Source organism: Amblyomma americanum, chromosome 9 (assembly GCF_052857255.1).
Source record: "Amblyomma americanum isolate KBUSLIRL-KWMA chromosome 9, ASM5285725v1, whole genome shotgun sequence".
Classification (NCBI taxonomy): domain Eukaryota; kingdom Metazoa; phylum Arthropoda; class Arachnida; order Ixodida; family Ixodidae; genus Amblyomma; species Amblyomma americanum.
The window spans coordinates 59,481,999-59,502,315 of record NC_135505.1 but is presented as its reverse complement, the minus strand read 5'-3'; the positions used below and the strand labels follow the sequence as shown (position 1 = coordinate 59,502,315).

General features: G+C 43.7%; 1 protein-coding gene across 1 annotated transcript in view; it reads right to left on the bottom strand.

Moving 5' to 3' along the window:
- The window catches only part of LOC144105673 (uncharacterized), an 81,329-nt gene extending 61,740 nt beyond the window's left edge, over window positions 1-19,589 (bottom strand). Inside the window, exon 1 of the mRNA XM_077638773.1 lies at window positions 19,507-19,589. The gene's annotated coding sequence lies outside the window, so the exon portion shown is untranslated. The remainder of the gene's footprint in view (window positions 1-19,506) is intronic.
- Window positions 19,590-20,317: the final 728 nt, after the last annotated feature.

The window sequence follows — 20,317 nt, the reverse complement described above, 5'->3', positions numbered from 1 at the left end:
TAACTTTTTCTGACACCATGAATAAGTATGAAAACTTCTGGTAACTTTTTCTCGCTGTACACATGACCCTGCTTCCTCCGTGTCGCTACTACAACATCCCAAGTGTTCTTTATTACTGTTTATGGCGTCGACCAAGTCCCGTCTGGTGTCTGTCGTGGGGGAAGTATATTGAATGCAAAAAACGTACACTTCGTAAAGAAAAAGTTTAAAAAGTTCAGGGGCTCTTCGTTGACCTAAAGCGTGGTGAGGATAAAGCTTTTAGCGTGATGTTGTTGCTTGTGTCACCGATGTCTCGTTAAGATGTTAATTAAGTACACAATTGTTTGTGAATCTTGAATGCTGGAGACACTGGAGGGCATTTGGGAGGCATCCGTCTGATTCGACGCCTTTCAGCAAATACTCTCCAGCGTCCTACACAAGAACTACATGTGCAATGCCAGGAAGTAGCGTAGTCGTTGCACGCTCAGCTGCGGAACGGAGGGATGCTAATTCAAGTCCTATCGTACACAAAGATTTTTGTTTTCCAGTTCAAGAGTGTCCCGGACGGACGGAGGGATGGACACCGCGAGTGCGAGCCATTAAAGTCAATCTCCTTAAAACGGCCTTTTCTAGGGTGAGTGTAAGTTCTATTGAGCCAATGTACTTCTGCCGGCAATACGGAATGAAAAGCTTGACACTGGCCATATATGATCACGCATCTTCAATTCTTTGCGCGGACCAAGCTCGGCAAAAAAAAAAAACGCATTTTCATGCCAGGCACATGGGCCGGGCCGGACCCGTGCTGCCGCGCCGGCCCGAGCCGTGATGTTCTCTGCACCGATGGGTTTTCTTGATAATTCTACACCAGGGGTATTTGCGGCAAAATGCAAGAAATATGCATTTTTATGAGGTAAAATGCCCATGCACATCTAATTATCATGCAGATCAACAACGTGAATGAATTTTTCCCAGCTGCATGGCCTTAAATGGAAAGAAATTGCGCCGTACTCTCACATCCAGACGGTGATCCTCCCCCCGCCTCACGGAAGATCAGGAGTAGAGTACGATTTTTCGAGCAGCTTCTCTGAAGCGCAGAAGCTAAATATAGTTTATGGCTTACGGGGGTTTAAAGCTCCAAAGCGAATCATGTTATGAAAGACGCCGTAGTGAAGGGCTCCGGAAATTTCGACTATCTGGGGTTCTTTGGGCGTTCCGTCTTCATCTTCGTCCCACTTGACACGGCGCATGTGCACAGCTGTTGCAGCTGTTGCGCGCCGCGTTCCCGGCAGCACCGGTTGCTCCCGAGCACGTGACCACCCACGCGATCAACGGCCGCACCACGTGGCCTACCACGTGATGAACGGCGCCGCCACGGGCCACGGCGCCGCCACGCTGAAGGCTCGAAATGCTAGCGTAATCTAGCTATTGCTGCAAAAACACACTTCTCCGTTTCAGAGCGTCGAAAATTTCTTGAAGTGTGCTAAGAGACCGATTGACGTTCTTTGCAGTGCAGTGAACCCAAGGGCTCTACCGCCGCGCAACATCATTGTGGCGGAATAAAGGAGCAGTTATTGAAGCATTGAAGCATGATGCGTATTAATATGCAGCCTCATCTGTTTAGACTGCAGTCTAGTATTTCATGGAGAGTACGTTCGTGTCCCTCCATCTGGCTGCTGCGTCTATTCTTTTATTCATATACATCTCAGACGCCACCTTTAGCTCGATACCTGCAAAAATCTTATGTCACAAAAAACAACCATTGGAAAGATTGTAATATAATTCAAGACAACTAATAATACAATCTCACAAAATTTTAGAGCCCAGGGGGCTTGATTCTGAGCCACATCATGTGGCTCGTAATGCATTCCCAGCGTCCAAAAACTTTAAAGAAATGGGCACGGCTTTGAAGCAAATCCACTGGGCTCCAAACTTTTCAGAAGACTGTAAATGCAGCATGAAATAATGAATATAGATAAGAAGAATGACACCTATGCATAAGAAGACAAGATGTAAAGAGCAAAAATACCGATAACGGGAAAAAGCACCGCAGGGGCATAATATCCACGTTAACTGCGCGCATTAATCTACAACAAACAACCATAAATCACATTTAAAACAGTCATATGTGGTCCAAGGATGTAAACGTGGATCGCTCAGCTGTGTTACGATCAAATCTTGGACAAAGCGATCAGGAAATGTACCTTGTTTCTGATGCGAAGCAATACAAACCTTAAAGTCATCGTAGAAAGGTTAGCGGAAGGCACCCGAAGAGAGACACAAGGATGAGTAATGCAGCAAATGCTTGTGAAACCTACCTGTGAGTGTAATGAAATAGACAGAGGAAGGTGTACACCCGCAGTAGTGATCAGTGCCATGAATGTGTAGGTCCAACTAAAATAAAACATATCTGTACGCGTGAACGCTAAGAAATAACAGAGGGTGTTGGTAATAATTCAGATAATGACTGAATGGAGGTTATAAATTTCTAAAGTTACACGCATCGACCGGTATTTTTATTTATTCAGGCATGTGAAATAAGCACTTGTTGTGGGGAAACAAGATTAAAGAGCCAACGAAGTTTAGGTCCCATAGTAGTTAAGGCGACTGGATTACTGCCATAAACAGTACTCTCTAAGTTTTGGGCAAAATGCGTAAAGATAGAAAATGACTGGATATAGTAAAGCTTTCGTGAGATTGAGTGCGACGCAAACGCCTAAATGTTTCTGTTGTGCAGTATCAGCAGTTACGTTGATGGGAAGTACGAACTAGCTGGATCTTGAAGAAATAAACGATTTCGCACTTAAAGAATTCAAAAATCGTTGGATTCGTTTACACATTCATTTTCTGTGCTGTGTCTGTGCAGTGCATGGCATATAGGAAAATAAGGCCATCAAACTTAACATGCAAGGTTAATGCGGCTACATTTTAAGAAACAAATTCTTTTTTTTTTTTAGGAAAGAAAATGGCGCATACCTGTCTCACATGTAGGTGGAAAATTGAACCACGCCGTAATGGAAGGGGCGAAGGTGGAAGTGAAATAAGAGAGATTGAAAAAGAGGTGACGTTGTGGAGGCCTCTGGAGCAATTTCGACCACATGGTGACCTTTAACGTGCACTGACATCGCACAGTACCTGGCTACCTTTACGATTCGCCTCCACCGAAACGCCGCCGTCGAGGCCGTGAAGGAATCCGGAGACTACAGCTCAGTAGCCGAGAGCCCTAACCACTGAGCTACCGCAGCGGGCGAGGTTAATGCTTCTGCAGATTGGGAAGATATAAAGTACTTTAAGATCTGACAGTGCCTTCAAAAGATTAGTTTCCAATAAAAACACACCGTTTTTGTGGAGGTGAATGTAATCATTTGCTGCATGGTTCTTGCCAGTAGTCCGCGTAAAATGAAAAATCTTGCAATCGTAAGTTTCAGTTTGCATATAATATGAAATATTTTTTGCGTATTCATCGGTTTAAACTTCAGGGAGTAGTGGCCCAGAAGCTGCTTCGCGCCAAACGGTGTAACGTCAGCCGAACGAGGAGAATAAATATTACCGAAAAGCCCCAAATGGGGAGACATCGCGCGTAATGAAAAAATGCCCAATTTTTGATAACAAAGGCGGGAATGTGCTCCATACCCCAATGCTTTAGTCAAATGGAAGCAGACGCAAAATGATTGTGAATAAAATTTTTATCTGAAGTGTTGATCGGTATAGAATATTACTTGATGCAGCAAAAAAAAAAACAATCATTGTGTAAGTTCGGCCTTTGTAGAAAAAAATGGCAACGGCTTAACGTCCTTAAATGGAGTAGTGTGCGAAAGCAGGTGTTCCTTCTTTTGGAGGGGCACGAAATCTCCACCTTAAGAATATATCTTGATATCTTTACTGGGTTAACGCGCATGGATTACGGTCATTCTCTACTTAACATTCATAGATGGCGACGAGTCCTCATGCCACAACCTTCGTATTGCAGCAGCAGTTGAGAGATGCGCCATCGCACTGTTAGGCGGATGTTTCCATCAGATCCACCGCTATGGGTTATGCGACCTATGTTGCTCTTCTCGAGCAACCTCTCGCGGATCTGGTGCGATACTCCTGCGAACATACTCGAGCTCACCCGAGTTAGATGGGGTAGTAACTCGTGTTGCTAGACAAGGGCACAGGACCTTGCGTACGTACTATCGCGCTCAATATGAGTTTCAACGCGCCGCCATCGACCGGAGCTGGCTCCCTCGTCTACATCCTCCAACAATCACTCATAATTCTGGGAAGAACTGCCATTCCAGGAAACGACCACAATCCCTCTCAGGAAACAGCTTGGTATAACAGAAATGCATTCCATTTGACTGTGGTATTCTACTGCATCCCTACTACTGTCGATAAGTTGATTATATATTTCCTGTTATTGGCCCCAGTTAGAGATTTAGACGAAATATTTGACACTGAATTCAATTTCATGCAAGCGAATTCCGTGAACACGTTTTACTATCCGTGCATAAAAAAGCATACACGTTAGTCGCACACCGCTGGGGACGCCGTAAACTTGATGCAAGTCCAAACCGTCTTTGTCTATCAGGCACGCCCCTAGAGGAAAGTCCGAGTGTAAAAATCCTTGGCTTAATGATTCACCAATCAGGACCAGCGACTGTGAATTTCTCAGGCAAAAAGGCAAGCTATTCAGACTTTGGGTTTAACTAGAAGAATTGCTTCTAAAACGGGTGGCGGAGGCTCGTTCGTTGCATGGCAGTTGACGAGGGCAGTTCTGCAGCCACGTACTGTTTATCAAGCCCAGCTTCAACATCTTACAAGAGCCCAATGGTATCGCCTTGAAGCCCTGAACCGAGAGGCTATGAGGACCATTACGTGCCTTCCACGCATCACACCGGTCATATCTTTACAAGAGAATACGCAGCTCAATACCATTGATGAGCTGGTTCAACAGCGCTGTGATGCGCGAATCCTTAAGGCCAGTCTATCGCACTCCACGCATGCACTGAAGACTTATGCAACGTCACATTCCATTCTTCAGCCGCCAATGCCAGTTCTTCCCCCATGGAAGTTTGCACAGCTCCGCGACAACAAGCCAACAGATAATCTCCGGCCAACGTCTGCTCATTCAGCATCGTTGCTTCGCCAGAAGTTTGAGGAAAAAGATGCTTGCCTCCCTCGGGGATCCATCGTTGTCTACGTAGACGCAAGCATACACGCCTGCGAAGCAACAACAGCAATCTACTGCCCGTGCAGGCCTGCCCTGAATCAAACATCTAGGTTTCAGCTTACGGAACCCCCTTCGTCCTTTTGTGATGAGCTCGTTGCTGTTCGAGAAGCACTGTGCTCCGTGGCCGGCATAACTATGCTCCCTGCGGCCCGCGTTGTCATCCGCACTGACGCCCTTCAAGTTGTCCAGTTGCTACGACGTGATAGCCGCTGTCCAACGATATGTCACGACAACCACCTGCTCGCGGCACGCATCCCGCAGCCAGTACTTATTGAGTGGGCCCACGGGATCTGCTGACCTATCAAAGCCAGGTAGATTTAGCGACCCGCCTTGCGAATGCAAACTCATCAATGCCTCGGCTCCTTCATTTGGACAATAGGAGCGCACTTCATGTAACGTCATGATCCGGACGGCCGGTGACACCGCCGACGGAGAACATGACTAACATGGCCGCCCTCGCTTCGAACTGAGCCGAGTCGCGTCAGCTGTGTGCGTCTGCCTTCTTTAGAGTGAATCCGAATTATTTGCGGGTGTCTGTCATGCCGGAAATATTATTGCGAGCTTACGATGCACAATTTGTGCCGCGTGCCTTTGTTCTGAGCCGTGAACCGACGAAAAAAGATTTCAGCGAACATCGGTGACGCTGGGCTGCGCTTCGTCTGGAAACAGGATCCCGCGGAGACACACCACTGCAAACAAACCGAAAAGATTTGCGAAAGCAACCTACAACGCAAAGATTCGTTGCTGCCACCTAAGCGCGCAAACGATCGATCCTTGGAAGCAGTATGATAAGATAGCCGAGCGTTTAGCAGGGCGTCGTTTGAGTGTCGTTCGGTGCCGTCGATCTTGCTCCGTAGCAGATGACGGACAGCGTTGTAGGATGGCGGGGTGTTATTTTTCTCTCGCTATCCGGCATGTGCTGTAGCATTTCCATCATGAAGTTTTACCAAACCACTCATCAAGATACACAAATTTTATTTATACCGAGAAATACGCGTTTTAGAAGCAGTGAAATGTTTTGAGTGGGACTATTTCTTCAGTCGCGAAAGCAATTGGCTGCGGCGCTTCGGTCATCTGGATGTGGCCTCTCCTTTCTTCTAAAGTAGTACCCTACTATAAAAACATTTAAACCTGCTCCCTTCAAAATCTTGATATAAAATCCTTTATATTTGAGTTAAAAAAATATCGCAAAGGATGGGAGCCACACATCTCCCTATGCAGACACCATTAGGGCGTAAAAGTGGCTGGTTGTAAAAATAAAAAAAAAGTAGAACTTAAGAAAAACTGAAACGCTATAAAATTATCAACAGGCAGTCTTGCTGCATTCTGAAGGACATATCGCCGTTTTGTTCTGTGCATTCCAATTAGCAGCCAACAAAATGTATTTTGTGTCTTTTAGAACAAGTCTTTTATGTCAGCAGAAAAACTGAAGCCAATACCTTCGTTACGCTTAAGAGGCTGTGCGACATCGACTGAGATTTCGCTGAGGATAGAGTCGTTGAAAAACAGTGTTCTTAAGCATCTTTAACAAGAACTGGATGTCATTCTTTTGCTACGAACCTTCTTCACTTACAATAGTTCTGAACGGAATTTCTTGTTTATGGCTTTTGGCCGCAAAAAAAGGACAAGCTATTACCTCTGCGATTAGTGATGTCCATGACAGGAGTGCTCAAATCTAAACTCTTTTGATTTCATTTCATTTATTAACCCTCAGGGCCGTTTGGCATTAAAGAGGGGAGTGATAAAAATGATAACACAATAAACAAAAGAAAGCAACGTGACAAAAAAATAAAATATACAAGTTAATTACGCTCCTAATTATACATTGTTATCTATTGCATATTTAAAACGATGATGGTCTTCAATGGCGGTGATAAGTATCGGAAGGCGGTTCCAATCCTGTGATGTGCGGGGAATAAAACTGTGGGAACAGCCATTAGTACGGCAAGAAATAATACCAAATTTGTGAGAGTGGTCAACGCGGGCAGAATGATAGGACGGATTAGAGATTAGTTCATTGCCAGGTGGGTGTTATGGAAGTATAATTTGTGAAAGAGGAAAAGGCGAGAGTTATAGCGGCGAGAGGCAAGCGACAGTAGACTTAAGGTTTGTTGCATGGTGGAGATACTGGCAGTCCGATTGTATGTTATGAGGAATGAATCGAGCAGAATTATTCTGAGCAAATGCGAGTGAGTTAGTTAGCTTAGCACAGCTTGGGTCCCATACAGAGGAGGCATACTCAAGTTTAGGGCGGACTAATTATTTGTAAAGAAGCAATTTTAGTGATAATGGGGCAGAAGAAAATTATGTTGCAGATATCCGAGCATTCGATTGCCTTTAGATGTTATGTGTTTAATATGAAGGGACCACGTTGGATCTGACGTAATATGTACGCCAAGGTAGAGGTAAGATGTTACTGACTCAAGGATAGTGTTATTAAAAAGGTAAGCAGGTGGACTTGACACTCTACGGGATACGCACAAAATTTTACATTTATTGATATTAGGTGACATGAGCCAGTGACTGCACCAATCGAAAAAAGCGTTAAGATCAGTTTGTAACCTGTTAACATCCTGATCACTAGTAATTTCTCTGAGCACAACACAGTCATCAGCAAATGGACACATGTTAGAAATAACGTGCTCGGGTAAGTCATTAATGTAGATTAAGAAAAGAAGGGACCCAAAACCGAGCCTTGAGGCACTCCAGAGTTGACCACGCTAGAAGCTGAAGTATGGTCGTTACAAGACAACAACTGAGAACGATGACAAAGGAAGTCTTCTGGCCACTTAATAATTTTTGGGTCAAGGTTAAGTTGCGCTAAATTTAATAGTTTAAAAGTTTGTGGAAAACTTTGTCGAACGCCTTGGCAAAATTTATGAAAATACAATCGGCCAGGAATCGTCGGTCAAGAATTAGGTGGAGCTTATGCGTAAAGGTAATTAGTTGCGTTTCACAAAAGACAATGTCTTTCGGAAGCCGTGTTGTGCGTGTGAAAAAAAAAGAATTTAAATCCAGAAAGTGGAAAATTTTGTAGTAAAGAATGTGCTCTAAGATTTTGCATGGGGTACTGGTAAGTGATATTGGGCGGTAACTATAAGGGGAAGCGGTACTGCCGGATTTATGAAGTGGAACCACCTTCCCAACTCACCAGTCGTCAGGACATTCACCTGTAGCAATGCACTGCTGAAAAATTAATAACAAACACAGTGAAGAGTAAACCTCTGTGCGCTTCATAATCTTAGCATTAATAAGGTCAACAAGTGGACTTGCAGACACCTTCAAAGACTCAATTCTGCTGTCGATACTACAACTATTAATAAGAACTGAATTCATAGGCAAATTCATAGACAAACTAACTGAACTAGGTCGTCACTTTTACTTCCTCTTTCTTAACTGGAACAAAATTTTAATTCAACGCTACTTGCACTGTCTCACTATAAACTCATTTCGGTAAAACTACAAACCCACGCTCCGTATCGCCTTGAAAAAACATTATTGCTCTTGAAGAAAGAAACCACACACTGTCACTGAGCAAACTCAGTTCTTTCAGAGCATTCTTTCTCAAGCAGCCCACAGCTGCAAGAGCAGCGGTACCTGTCTTCATCTTTCTCCTTCAGGGCCAGTTTTTTCATTCACTGCAGGGTCGTTCCATGCCAAACGTTCCAGACGTTGCGCTCGATTATCTCCAATTTGTTCAAAAAAATTCATGGAAACTTATCGTGTTGTGCGTAATGAAAGCCTGAAATATTTTGGCCGAAAAAATTTATTCTTGAGGGGAGGGCAGTTTGAATATTTAGAAAAGGCGAGAATCCAGCCACTGCTCAATAGTAATAAAAAGCTGAAATTTTTAGAAAACTTTTCAAAATTTTTTCATTGACATTTGCACAGATTCTCTCTTTCGATACAATTGGGAGCATAGAGCTTTACATGGCATAAATATTTTTAAATAATCGAAAAAGTATCAAAATGTGTTGTTTTTGTGGTTTTTTGTTTTAAATAGCCATTTCGTCTCGGAAATTTGAAAATCGCCGTTTTGTTCCTCAAAATGTCGAGTACCTATAAAAAATGTTACAGGTGATGAAACTGCGTACACAGAAGTAATAAAGAATACTTAACATGCAAAAAGTGCATTTTGATCCAAAAACATTCGTTAAATTCACCCAGAGGTGGCCATGCAAATATACAAGCAATAATAGGTTGCGTAGAACGGTATATTGCATTTAATTTCTGAAATTTTTATTGCGGTAATTTTGGTTAAAGCGAGAAAAGAATTTTTGAATTTGAGCTCCTGGGCGCAAGTTGCGCCGTGTCTTAACGCCTCTTCACCGCAAAACACGGCACCTGGCATGGCACGACACTTATGGCCAGATAACTTCGTTTGCTGTGCTTCGCTGTCGTGCATTTTTAGGGCTGGAGCTAAACAAGATATTGCGCGACATTCGGCGGATGGCGCGCATTGTGGTTTATAGTTTAGGGGTGTTTAACGTCCCAAAGCGAATCAGGCTTTGAGGGACGCCGTAGTGAAGGGCTGTAGAAATTCGACCACCTGGTGTTCTTTAACCTGAACTACATTGCACAGTACACGGGCTTCTAGAAATTCGGCTCCATCGAAATTCGACCGCCGCGGCCGGGGTCGAACCAGCGTCTTTTGGGTCAGCAGCCGAGCGCCATAACCACTCGGCCGCCGCGGGGGCTGTATAGTAGGCAATAACCCAGATCGTCTTCGCTTTCGAAGTTCGAACAGACCCGCTTTGGTGCGGGGCGACCATGAGAAGAAAAACAAAAGTATTGAACGTGTTGTCTTGCATAGACCACGAGGAGGGATGACCAGCTGGCATGGCAGGCGTATTACAAGTGCTTTCTTTATATCCGAAAAGATCGCGGAGAGGGCGCGCCTCGGAGCGTATCCACCTGAAGGTACGAAGTTCACACCGCTGCGGCGAGTGACTCTGGCGGTAAACGCGGCGCGCTCACGCGTAGGTGCGTCGCTCAAATGAAGGTGCTTCGCCCACATAGTGGGTCGTGTACAGTTGTAGCTGGTGTATTAATGCAGAAATATGACTAATTAATCAAATACAACAAACACATCCCATCGGAAACAACCGGGCATGAACCTCTGACGGCCACATGGGTCAGGTACTACGTGGTACTGCTCCGTCGCGAATTCTTTCGACATCGGATCGTTCTGGTCGTTTCCAGATCGGCGTCTCACAAGCTCTTATGCTGGTGCTTACGACTGTCATGGCGCCGACAAGAATGACCGGGTGCGACAGAACCACACCGAACAACTAGCTTACTTGGGCATATGACGCCATAGCAACGTTAAGAAAATCTTTTTCCACGAATTCCTGTTCGACTACTCAACGTTCCCATGCTTTCGAGTGGTGCAAACTTCACTTAAGAACAACAACTATAGATTACGCGTGGCTACAGTGTCGGCAGTGTCGTGCTCTGCGGTGAAGAGCCGTGAAGGCGACGACGCAACTTGCAACCCGAGACCTCAACTTGAAAAATTCTTTCCTGGCTTTAAGCTAACATTATCTCAATAAAAATTTCGCAAACGAAAGGCAATAAACTCTTCTACGCAACCCGCTATTGTTTGCATTTTTTATATGGACCACCTCAGGGTGCAATTAACGAGTGTTTTTGGCTCAAAACCAACTTTTTGCATTTTCAGTATATTTATTACATCTCTATACGCAGTTTCATCACCTGTGACGTTTATTATAGGTACAAGACATTTCGAAGAAAAAACAGTTTCTACCAAATTTTCGAGTGAAAGTTGATATTTAAAACAAGAAACGAAAAAATGATACATTTTAATACATTTTTCCGAATGTTAAAAAATATTTATGCCATGCAAAGCTCTATGCTCCGAATTATATCTTCTTGTTTGCATGGGTTATTGTATGTAGTTATATCCCCGTTACAATAATGCCTCATTGGCGGTGTAGGTACTTACAATAAATAAATGAATAAATAAAAGACAAAATCTGTGCAAATGTGAATGAAATCATTTTTGAAGTGTTTTCTTAAAATTGAACTTGTTACTGATTCTCACCTTTTCTAAATATTCAAACACTCCTCACCTCACGAATAAATTTTTTGCGGCAAAAATATTTCTCAAGATTTTGTTATGCAAATTACTATTGGTTTCCATGAATTTTTTGATTAAATTGGAGACGGTCGAGCGGAACGGCTTGGACGTTTGGCGTGGAATGACCCTGCAGTAAGTTCGTGCGCTAGAACACCGCGTTGCACACTATCATTAGAACCCTTCTGCAGAAAACGCGATATATTCTCAGGCATAGAAGGATCCCCCAGGACAATTACGAGCCTTTTTTCTTGCTCCTTTGCCAAATAGCTTCCTGAATACAAGAGCAACTATTTCAAGATGCATTTCCATCTTTACTCCTTGAGGTGTGCACCAAGGTGCTTCAGAGATGTAAGCTTTCTGAACATGAGACGTTCAGGGTCATCTTTTAAAAAACCAAGCACTGCCAGTCCTGGAAGAGATGGAGTTGCCACAGGAGCTCCGAACGTGTTAATATGCAGTCTTCTAACATGTCCCCAGGATGGTTTCAGTGGGGCTTAAGAGAGCACTTAGATAATCTGGAAATGGCGTAGCGTCTTGCCCGGCATGTTGCGGCCACTATGTGACTCAATGGAAGGTCAACGGTGCAAGAGGAGAGAGAAACACAAAAGGAGGGGCTTCTTTTATAGGTTTTTCTTAGGCATAGCAGCAACGTAAAACACACACACACACACACACACACACACACGCACACACACACACACACACACACACACACACACACACACACACACACACACACACACACACACACACACACACACACACACACACACACACACACACACACACACACACACACACACACACGCGCGCGCGCGCGCACACACGCACGCACACACACACACACACACACACACACACACACACACACACACACACACACACACACACACACACACACACACACACACACACACACACACACACACACACACACACACACACACACACACACACACACACACACACACACACACACACACACACACAAAAGAAGAACGAGACACCGAGAGACACGAGACACCGAGAGACACGCACAGACGCTGCGTGCGTGTGTCTCGGTGTCTCGTTCTTCATTTGTGTGTGTGTGTTTTTTACGTTGCTACTATGCCTAAGATACGTAACTAACTCTCCCAAGAGCTTGTTTTACTGAAGCAATTTTATGAGAAATGACCTTAATAAACTTATTTTTGGGCGAGCTGGACATAGTGAGTTAGTAAAAAGTTACAGCGCAAACACGGACAACCACAGCCAGATGGCACACGTGCACAAGGGCTAACTGACAAATTATTTCATTGCAGGAAGATGATCTCTTATATGAGGCAAAAAATGCGCGAACAAGATGGGAAAGATACGTATGGATTGAGGATACAGCCAAAATATTAGGACGCATGCGCAGTAAAGCAGAAGCATAGCACACCAAACAAAGCTTCTTTAGTTTTTTTTTTATTTCATCAACAGGGAGCCGCTTCTAGAAAGTCTAACTCAGCTACAAAAAGAGGTAAGGATGGGTGCTGAAGCTCTCACTGCCAATTTTAAGGCGAAAGCCTTTAATGGCTCATACTCCCGGTCGAGATCCTGTCTGTCAGTTACATCGCCAACCGGAAGTCACGACAACGGAAGTGACGTCATGCCCACACTCTGACCTTGGCCGATTTCCACCAAACCCGATGTCCAGCCTAATTCGACGGCGGCGAACACCATGGCGACTCCGAATATGGCCCGGGACCTCAAAATTTGGCCCGGGTCACACCCGGAATTTGACCTTGGCCGATTTTGCAACAAAATTGATGACAAGCCTAATCTGACTCCGGCAAACATCATGGTGACCCCCAAATTTCGCCCCGGTCACCCCCTAAATTTGACCTTAGCCGATTTGCACAAAAATTGATGTCCAGTCTAATTCCACTACGGCGAACACATTGGTGATACCGAAATTGGACCTGTGTCACCCCCGAAGTTTGACCTTAGCAGATTTGCACAAAAATCGATGTCCTCTAAATAAACACACACATATACACTAACACACACACACACACACACACACACACACACACACACACACACGCACGCACACACACACACACACACACACACACACACACACACACACACACACACACACACACACACACACACACACACACACACACACACACACACACACACACACACACAGAGCTCATGAAATGAGAAGACATGTTGCTTTACATTGATAGAATCTAGCTCTGCTTTGATTGTAGATCAGGTATTGTGGTTTCAACTCGGGTGTGATTATTATTTGCCAGGGGCCTTTCGTAAACCCACTGCACTATTCAATTTTAACTTAGCGAAGAAACTCGCGAAAGATGTCATGAAATGTGGTATTGTAGACTAACTCATCGCATCCCATCATATTAAAACATACCAGTGCAGATAACCTACCTGTGCGAAGTGTCATGTGTCTTCCGTTTAAAATTAAGGTTTATAACTATCAAGCCTTCGTATTGTCTTCAAAGCGGTTTCTCATGGGTTGCAAGATAAAGATTAAAGGCAGCTGCACCCTCGTGCCAACTACTCTACTGCGGAATCAGAGAAAGCGCTGTGTGCACATACGCATGAATCAATGCTTTGTAGAGATGCCTATAAATGGCGGCGACAAAAAGCTTATACTTTTTTACTGATGTAACGCAAGAGGCAGAAGAAAATTCTTCACGACTGGAATCATGCTCTACCAGAAATCATTTCTTTCCACTGGATACTGCAGCAATTGTTTTTAGTTTCCTATTGGCTCCCGTGGTCGATTGCCATCGCAACCACTTAGCATTATTTGCAGCTCTGGGATTCTATGAAATCAGTGCGCTTGCAACTGAAATGTTCATGAGTAAAATACAACCTTTGTCTATAAAGTTTCGAGACTGATTTATTTTCTTCTCTAGAAAGGATTCCCCAAAACAAATGTTGATGCGTAAGTGTAGCCCCATCTTTTCGGGCTAACCTGAGTTATTTAGGTTAATTGCTGTGGCAGCCGCTAGACGGCACTACATGTAGAAAAATACGGTGTCAATAGTCGTTCTCGCATTCTACTCTGAGTGAATCTGGAGAGAGACGTCCACCTCGAACAGCGTGTAAACATAAAATTATGTGTGAAGCTTGGCAAAACAGCCACAAAGATATATGAGCTCCTTCATGACGCTTACGGCAACGAGACATTATCGCGGGCGCGAGTTTCAGAGTGGAAAACGACGTTCGTTTTGGGGAGAACTTCCGTGAAAGACGACACAAAGACCAAAACAGAAGACCAAAACAAAGAGGTTGCTGGTAGGTTTTTTTCGATGCCAGAGGTGTCGTACACCACAAGTTCGTCCCACAAGGGCCGACGGTGAATCAGAAGTTTTATAACCGCGTCCTCGAACACATGCGTGATGCACTGCGACGTTGTAGCCCTGACTTATGGTCATCTGGACAATGAACCCTTCTCCACGATAACGCAAGGCCGCACGCTGCTCTCAGCGTGAAAAAAGTTCTCAAGCACAGCATTACTGTACTTCCCCATCCGCCATACTCGCTTGACCTGTCCCCATGCGATTTTGTGATTGTGATTGTTGATTGGTTTTCTTTCCAATACAAGGAAAAAAGCGAAGGGAAAGCTAAAGGCTATTGGCCTGACGAGGCTCTCTCTCAGCATGCAGTTTCGATAGCATTACAAAAAACACACATTTGTTGTTCCACTTTACACATTTCTAGGTCTTGCAGGATGCAGTACATATGACTACAAGCAAATGTAAACAAGAAAGAGAATAAAATATTAACAAAGGTGGGAAGCTCCGTCATCGCGGAGAACATATGCGCATATAAAAAAGAAGAAAAAAAAGAACGGAAAAAAAGAAAGGCGATATCCTAAACACAGAGAAAAAAACAGTACTGGTTTACAGACGCTACACGTGATTTTTAGAGAAGTCACTGGTAACGAATTTCTTTCTCAATAGCCAGTGCTCTTAACGTTTTTTTCTTCATTGGTTTCTCTAGGTTAACGTCATCAGGCAATTTGTTTAGAAGCACCGGAATTTGGTAATTTAAATGCTGTTTTCCATAATTCGTGCGCGTTCGAGGCTTTCTGCGCTCTTGCCTCCGAAGGGCGAGCGTATGTGTTTCGACAGGGCTACTACTTACGTGAAGTTTATGTTTTTGTACATAATGCAATAACTTGAAACAATAAACTTCATCAGCTCTTAGCAGAGAATACTTTACAAACAGTGGACCTGTTGGTAAGTCTTGTGGGTGTCCTGTATACCTTTCAAGCAACCGAAGTACGCGCTTCTGTAACTTGAGTATTCGCAGGTAATTTTTAGTAGAGGTGGTACCCCAAACCAAAATACAGTAGGAAAGTCTGGAATAAAAGAGAGCATAGTAAAGCGAAATTTTAAGCCACAAAGGTATAAGTGAACTTATTCTATATAGGCAGCCGAGCGGTCTACTCAGCTCCAGAGCAAGGTTATCAATGTGGGTGTTCCAAGACAAGTTTTCTTGAAACCACACTCCCAGAAATTTTTGCTTCACCTCTTGTTTTAACTGAGTGTCCCGAAAGGTAATATGAATATTATTGTTCATTGGCTTATTAATTGGAGCGAATATGATATATTTGGTTTTACTAGTATTCAACTGTAACCTGTTCGCATGTAACCAGTCGGAAAGTGACTCCATATATTTATTAACAATCTCCTGAAGCTCCGTAAGGGTGCGTGCAGTGAAGAAAATATTCGTGTCATCTGCGTACATTATTAATTTAGGAGAATTATGGATGGTACAAAGATCGTTAATAGACCAGGAATAATAACGGTCCAAGAATAGAACCTTGAGGAACACCTTGTTTAATTAATATTTTTTCAGTCGTTTCTTGGTGGACGCTTACATATTGAAGCCTATTGCTTAAGTAACTTTCTATCAGTCTAAGGACGCGCGCAACGCCGCGAACAGCGTATCTTTTGAGTTTAATTAGTAGCACATCGTGACACATCGAGAAAAAGCTTTCCGTAAATCGACAAACAATCCTAGCGTGTAAAACCTGTGCTCAAAGTTATGTATAATATCATGCTTAATACTGAGAAGGGCGTCCTCTGTAGATTTACCTTTTTGGAATCTGATCTGCATATCACTTATTACCCCATATTTTGCGAAAAATTTTTCTAATCTTATATTTATGACTCCTTCAAATATTTTCGATAGAACAGGCAGGACCGAGATTGGTCTATAGTTGCTTACGTCTCCTTCAGCACCACCCTTGTGAATAGGACAGATGCGAGCTATCTTGAGCGAGTCAGGAAAGATTCCAGTCTCAAACATTTTATTTACTATGTCTGCTATGATGGGCGATAAGATTTCAGACACATGTTTGATTGGCATTGCCTTAATTTCATCAAAACCAGAAGCAACGTCATTTCTAATCCCATTAATAAGTTTGTTGATTTCGTAAGGAGTCACTGGTGCGAGTATCATGGAGTTCACTATCGTCACGCTGTTATCAACGAGGTTTTCTTTTTCATTGTCCTGATCGTACACTGCGCTCGTGGCAAAATAGGCGTTGAGGACAGTGGCTGCTTCAAGACCGGTTAGTGTTCCTGTGGGTGTGACTATCTTTACAAGGCGCATTGTTCTTTCTTCCCTGATAGATCTTTTATTTTATTCCTTATTTTTCTGGAATCCTTTCCTATTTTGGCAAAAACCTGTTCATATTATTCCATCTTGGCATTTTTAATTTCATTGCTCAGTTTGTTTCTATACTGTTTGAAAGTAATTAGAGCATCTTCTTCTCGCGTTTTTAAAAATGTATGAAACAAACGGTTCTTTTTTTATTTTCTTTAATAACGAGTTGTTAATCCAGGGCTTCCGTATTCTTTTACGCCTTGGCCTACTCAGTTCTATAGGAAACGCTTGATTATAGCATATTATAAGTTTATCAAGAAAAATATTGTACGCCTTGTTAGGGTCGTCTTCTTTTAATACGCATGCGGAGTCAGTGGCAGCAGTCAGAACGCGAAAAAGTTTCAACGACTCGTCATTTATTCTGCGGATGATCTTATTTGGTTCATGACTAAGTTTACCACGCAGAAAAGGGATAAAATAAAAAGCTGGGCGGTGGTCACTAATTCCTAGTGTTAGCAATCCGGCAGCACAATTTGGTGGGTGCACGTTCGTAATACATACATCAAGCAAACATGCAGTATTGGGTGTGACTCGTGTTGCTTCGACGATAGTGTTTACGCATGCGTAAGACGTGACTAATTCTGTGATTTGTCTTGAAGGGGCATCATGCGATAGCATGTCTATGTTGACGTCACCCATTATCACGAAAGACAGACCAGTACATGTAAGGTGCCGCAGTAGACCATGTAAAAACTCGAAGAAATTTGTTTTGTTGCCTGTGGGCGGCCTATAGATAACGGCTGCTGCAATATTTTCCACACGTATGGTAAGGCATTCAACATCATTGCTAACGACCAAAAAATCAGGAAAAACTTCATGGGACATGGGTCGTTTGATGTACGCGGCTACGCCACCGCCCCTTCCATGCAACCTAACAGCACCTTGATAAACGTAGTCTTGAAAGAATGGAGGTTGTTCATGTACTCTTAACCACGTTTCCGTGAACAGCATCAAATCAAATTGAACGGACAGTGAATTGAAAAAGTCGCGTAATTCCTCTTGTTTGTTTCTTATACTGCGCACGTTTAAGTGGAACACTCGCATCTGGTTCTGAGTAGTCTCTGCAAAAGAATTGAAGGTGTTTATGGTACAGTGATGAGAAGAGTTTAAAGCTGCCATACTTTAGCTTGTTGCTCTTTCTGACACGTGGTTAAACACTTGCACTCAGTTTCGAGAGACATTTTTTCCAGATCGGTCGTAGCGTTTATCCGCAAAGTTGCAGACCGTTCATCCCTCCGAGCAAAGATTTTTCCACCGTTTGTCCATACAAACTTCCAACCTACTTCACGCTTTTTCTTTATCGCCGCACCGAGAAGGTGCTTACCATGACGGGTAAGATGCTCATTCACAAAGACTGGCTCCGAGTCTTCAAAACCCAATTTCTTAGTGTCAATCCTGATTTTCCTGGCCTTCTGAAGGACAGCGTTGCGCTTTGTGTGTCGGACAAAACGAACGATGATATTTGTCTCATCATGGCTTGAAGTCGGCACTCTGTGGCATGCATCAATGTCAGCATCGGTAAGTTCTTCATCCACAAGCGCGCCAATCTTTTTAATTATCTCTCTATCCTTGTGTGAAGAGATCCCTAAAACGTCGCTGGATGAGGAGCCTGGAGGCCGTTCAAGACGCCACGACAAAGGAGCTGACAGCCCTGCTAAAAGAACCTTTTTGCAACGTTTCCGAAACCTCAAGAAGCGCTGGAAGCTTTGTACAGACTGCAAGAGAAACTATTTCGAAGGGGTGCTGCAAAAATGATTTCAATGTTAAACGCATTTTTTTAAGGGACTCACTCTCGGAACATTACGGACAAAGGTTGTAAAAAGTAATCATAAAGTGGCCGAGTTTAATATTGCACACTACGCCTTCTGCGCCAGATATTGGCGCGGAACAGCACGACAGTGGGCTACCTATAGTCATTTTTCAAAAGTGCAATCATTTCAGCCTTAATTACTTCACGTGTTAGCCGGTTTTTTTGCACTTTTAAAAACCACACATTTTTTGAGACGGGGTATGGATTTACGAAACAGGAGGGGCTGACAGATCTCCGCCACATCTTCACGTTACGCCATGCTCCCGAAGCCTATCATTCAGGCATCTGCCCGTTTCTCCTGCATATTGCTTGCCACTGGGTATATGCACGGCGATATCTCATTATACCTAGTAGACGACGTTTTCAATGCGATCAACAAACTTTCCGCCATGTTTTTTTTTTTGGCACAGCAGACCGCATTTTTCTTTCACAATTTTGATGCACAGGTGACAACTTATTTGGGGCCGGAGAAACCTGTCTAGCGCGCGATCAGTGTGCTACTGTTTTTAGATTATGGTACAGCTTATGAAGTATCGGATGGCGGCAACTTGTTATTACATGCGCAGAGCATCTTGATTAGCCCCCGCTTTTATTTTCTAGCATACCTTCAGAAGAATGGCTTCCGCAACACACACAAGAACATGGGAAAGGTACCTGCACTTTCATACCTATCCCATAATGTAAAGAAATCGCGGCGTTCGTGAGTGAGAGAGAAGTACTTGCCCATCTGCATAGGTGCCCATCTGCTTGACCACTGCCAAGCCTGCTCGAAAGAGAAACGTGTAGCCTGCAAGCCTCGACCATCGGATTGCAAAGAAATCTTGAAAAGCCGAGATAACACAGAACGTGAGCTCGTGGAAGCCTTCTATATCAAGAAGCGAGGTGATTATTGCATCAGTGACACGTCAGTTGTTCTTCGACACAGTGAAATGCTGTTTCTTGATGCACATCTGTTAGAGGCGATTGTTTGTCAACTGCGATTAAGAGCGTGGATAAGGGTAGGGGCTATATAAACGCTCTTCCTTGAAGAAATGCTGTTGAAAGTGCCGCGCTCGTCCTGTTCTCTTAGTCATCTGTGTTGCCATTTTTGCGCTCTCATGTGTTTCATGAGTGAGAGAGGTTTTTTTCGGCCCCAAACAAGTGGTCACATGTGCAAGAAAAATGTCATAGAAGGAAATATTGGGGACTGCACTGCAAATAAACTTGGCAAAAATTTTCTTAGTTGCATTGAAAGCGTCGTGTACCAGTTACCTCTTTCCTGTGGAAAGCAATATGTAGGAAAAACTGGCAAGTGCCTGAAAGATAGGTTTTGGGAACTTAGTACCGTGCCGCGTTTGTCTATTAAGCCGAAAGCCTTTAATGGCTCATGCTCGCATCCGTCCGTCCGTCCGTCCGTCTGTTCGTTACGCTCTTCAAATCGATAAGCAAAAAAAAATCGTTTTGCACGATGGGATCCAAACCACAAACCTTCTGTTCGGCTACCGAGCATGCTAACGACTACGCTAATTAATGCCAATGCATATGTAGTTCTTCT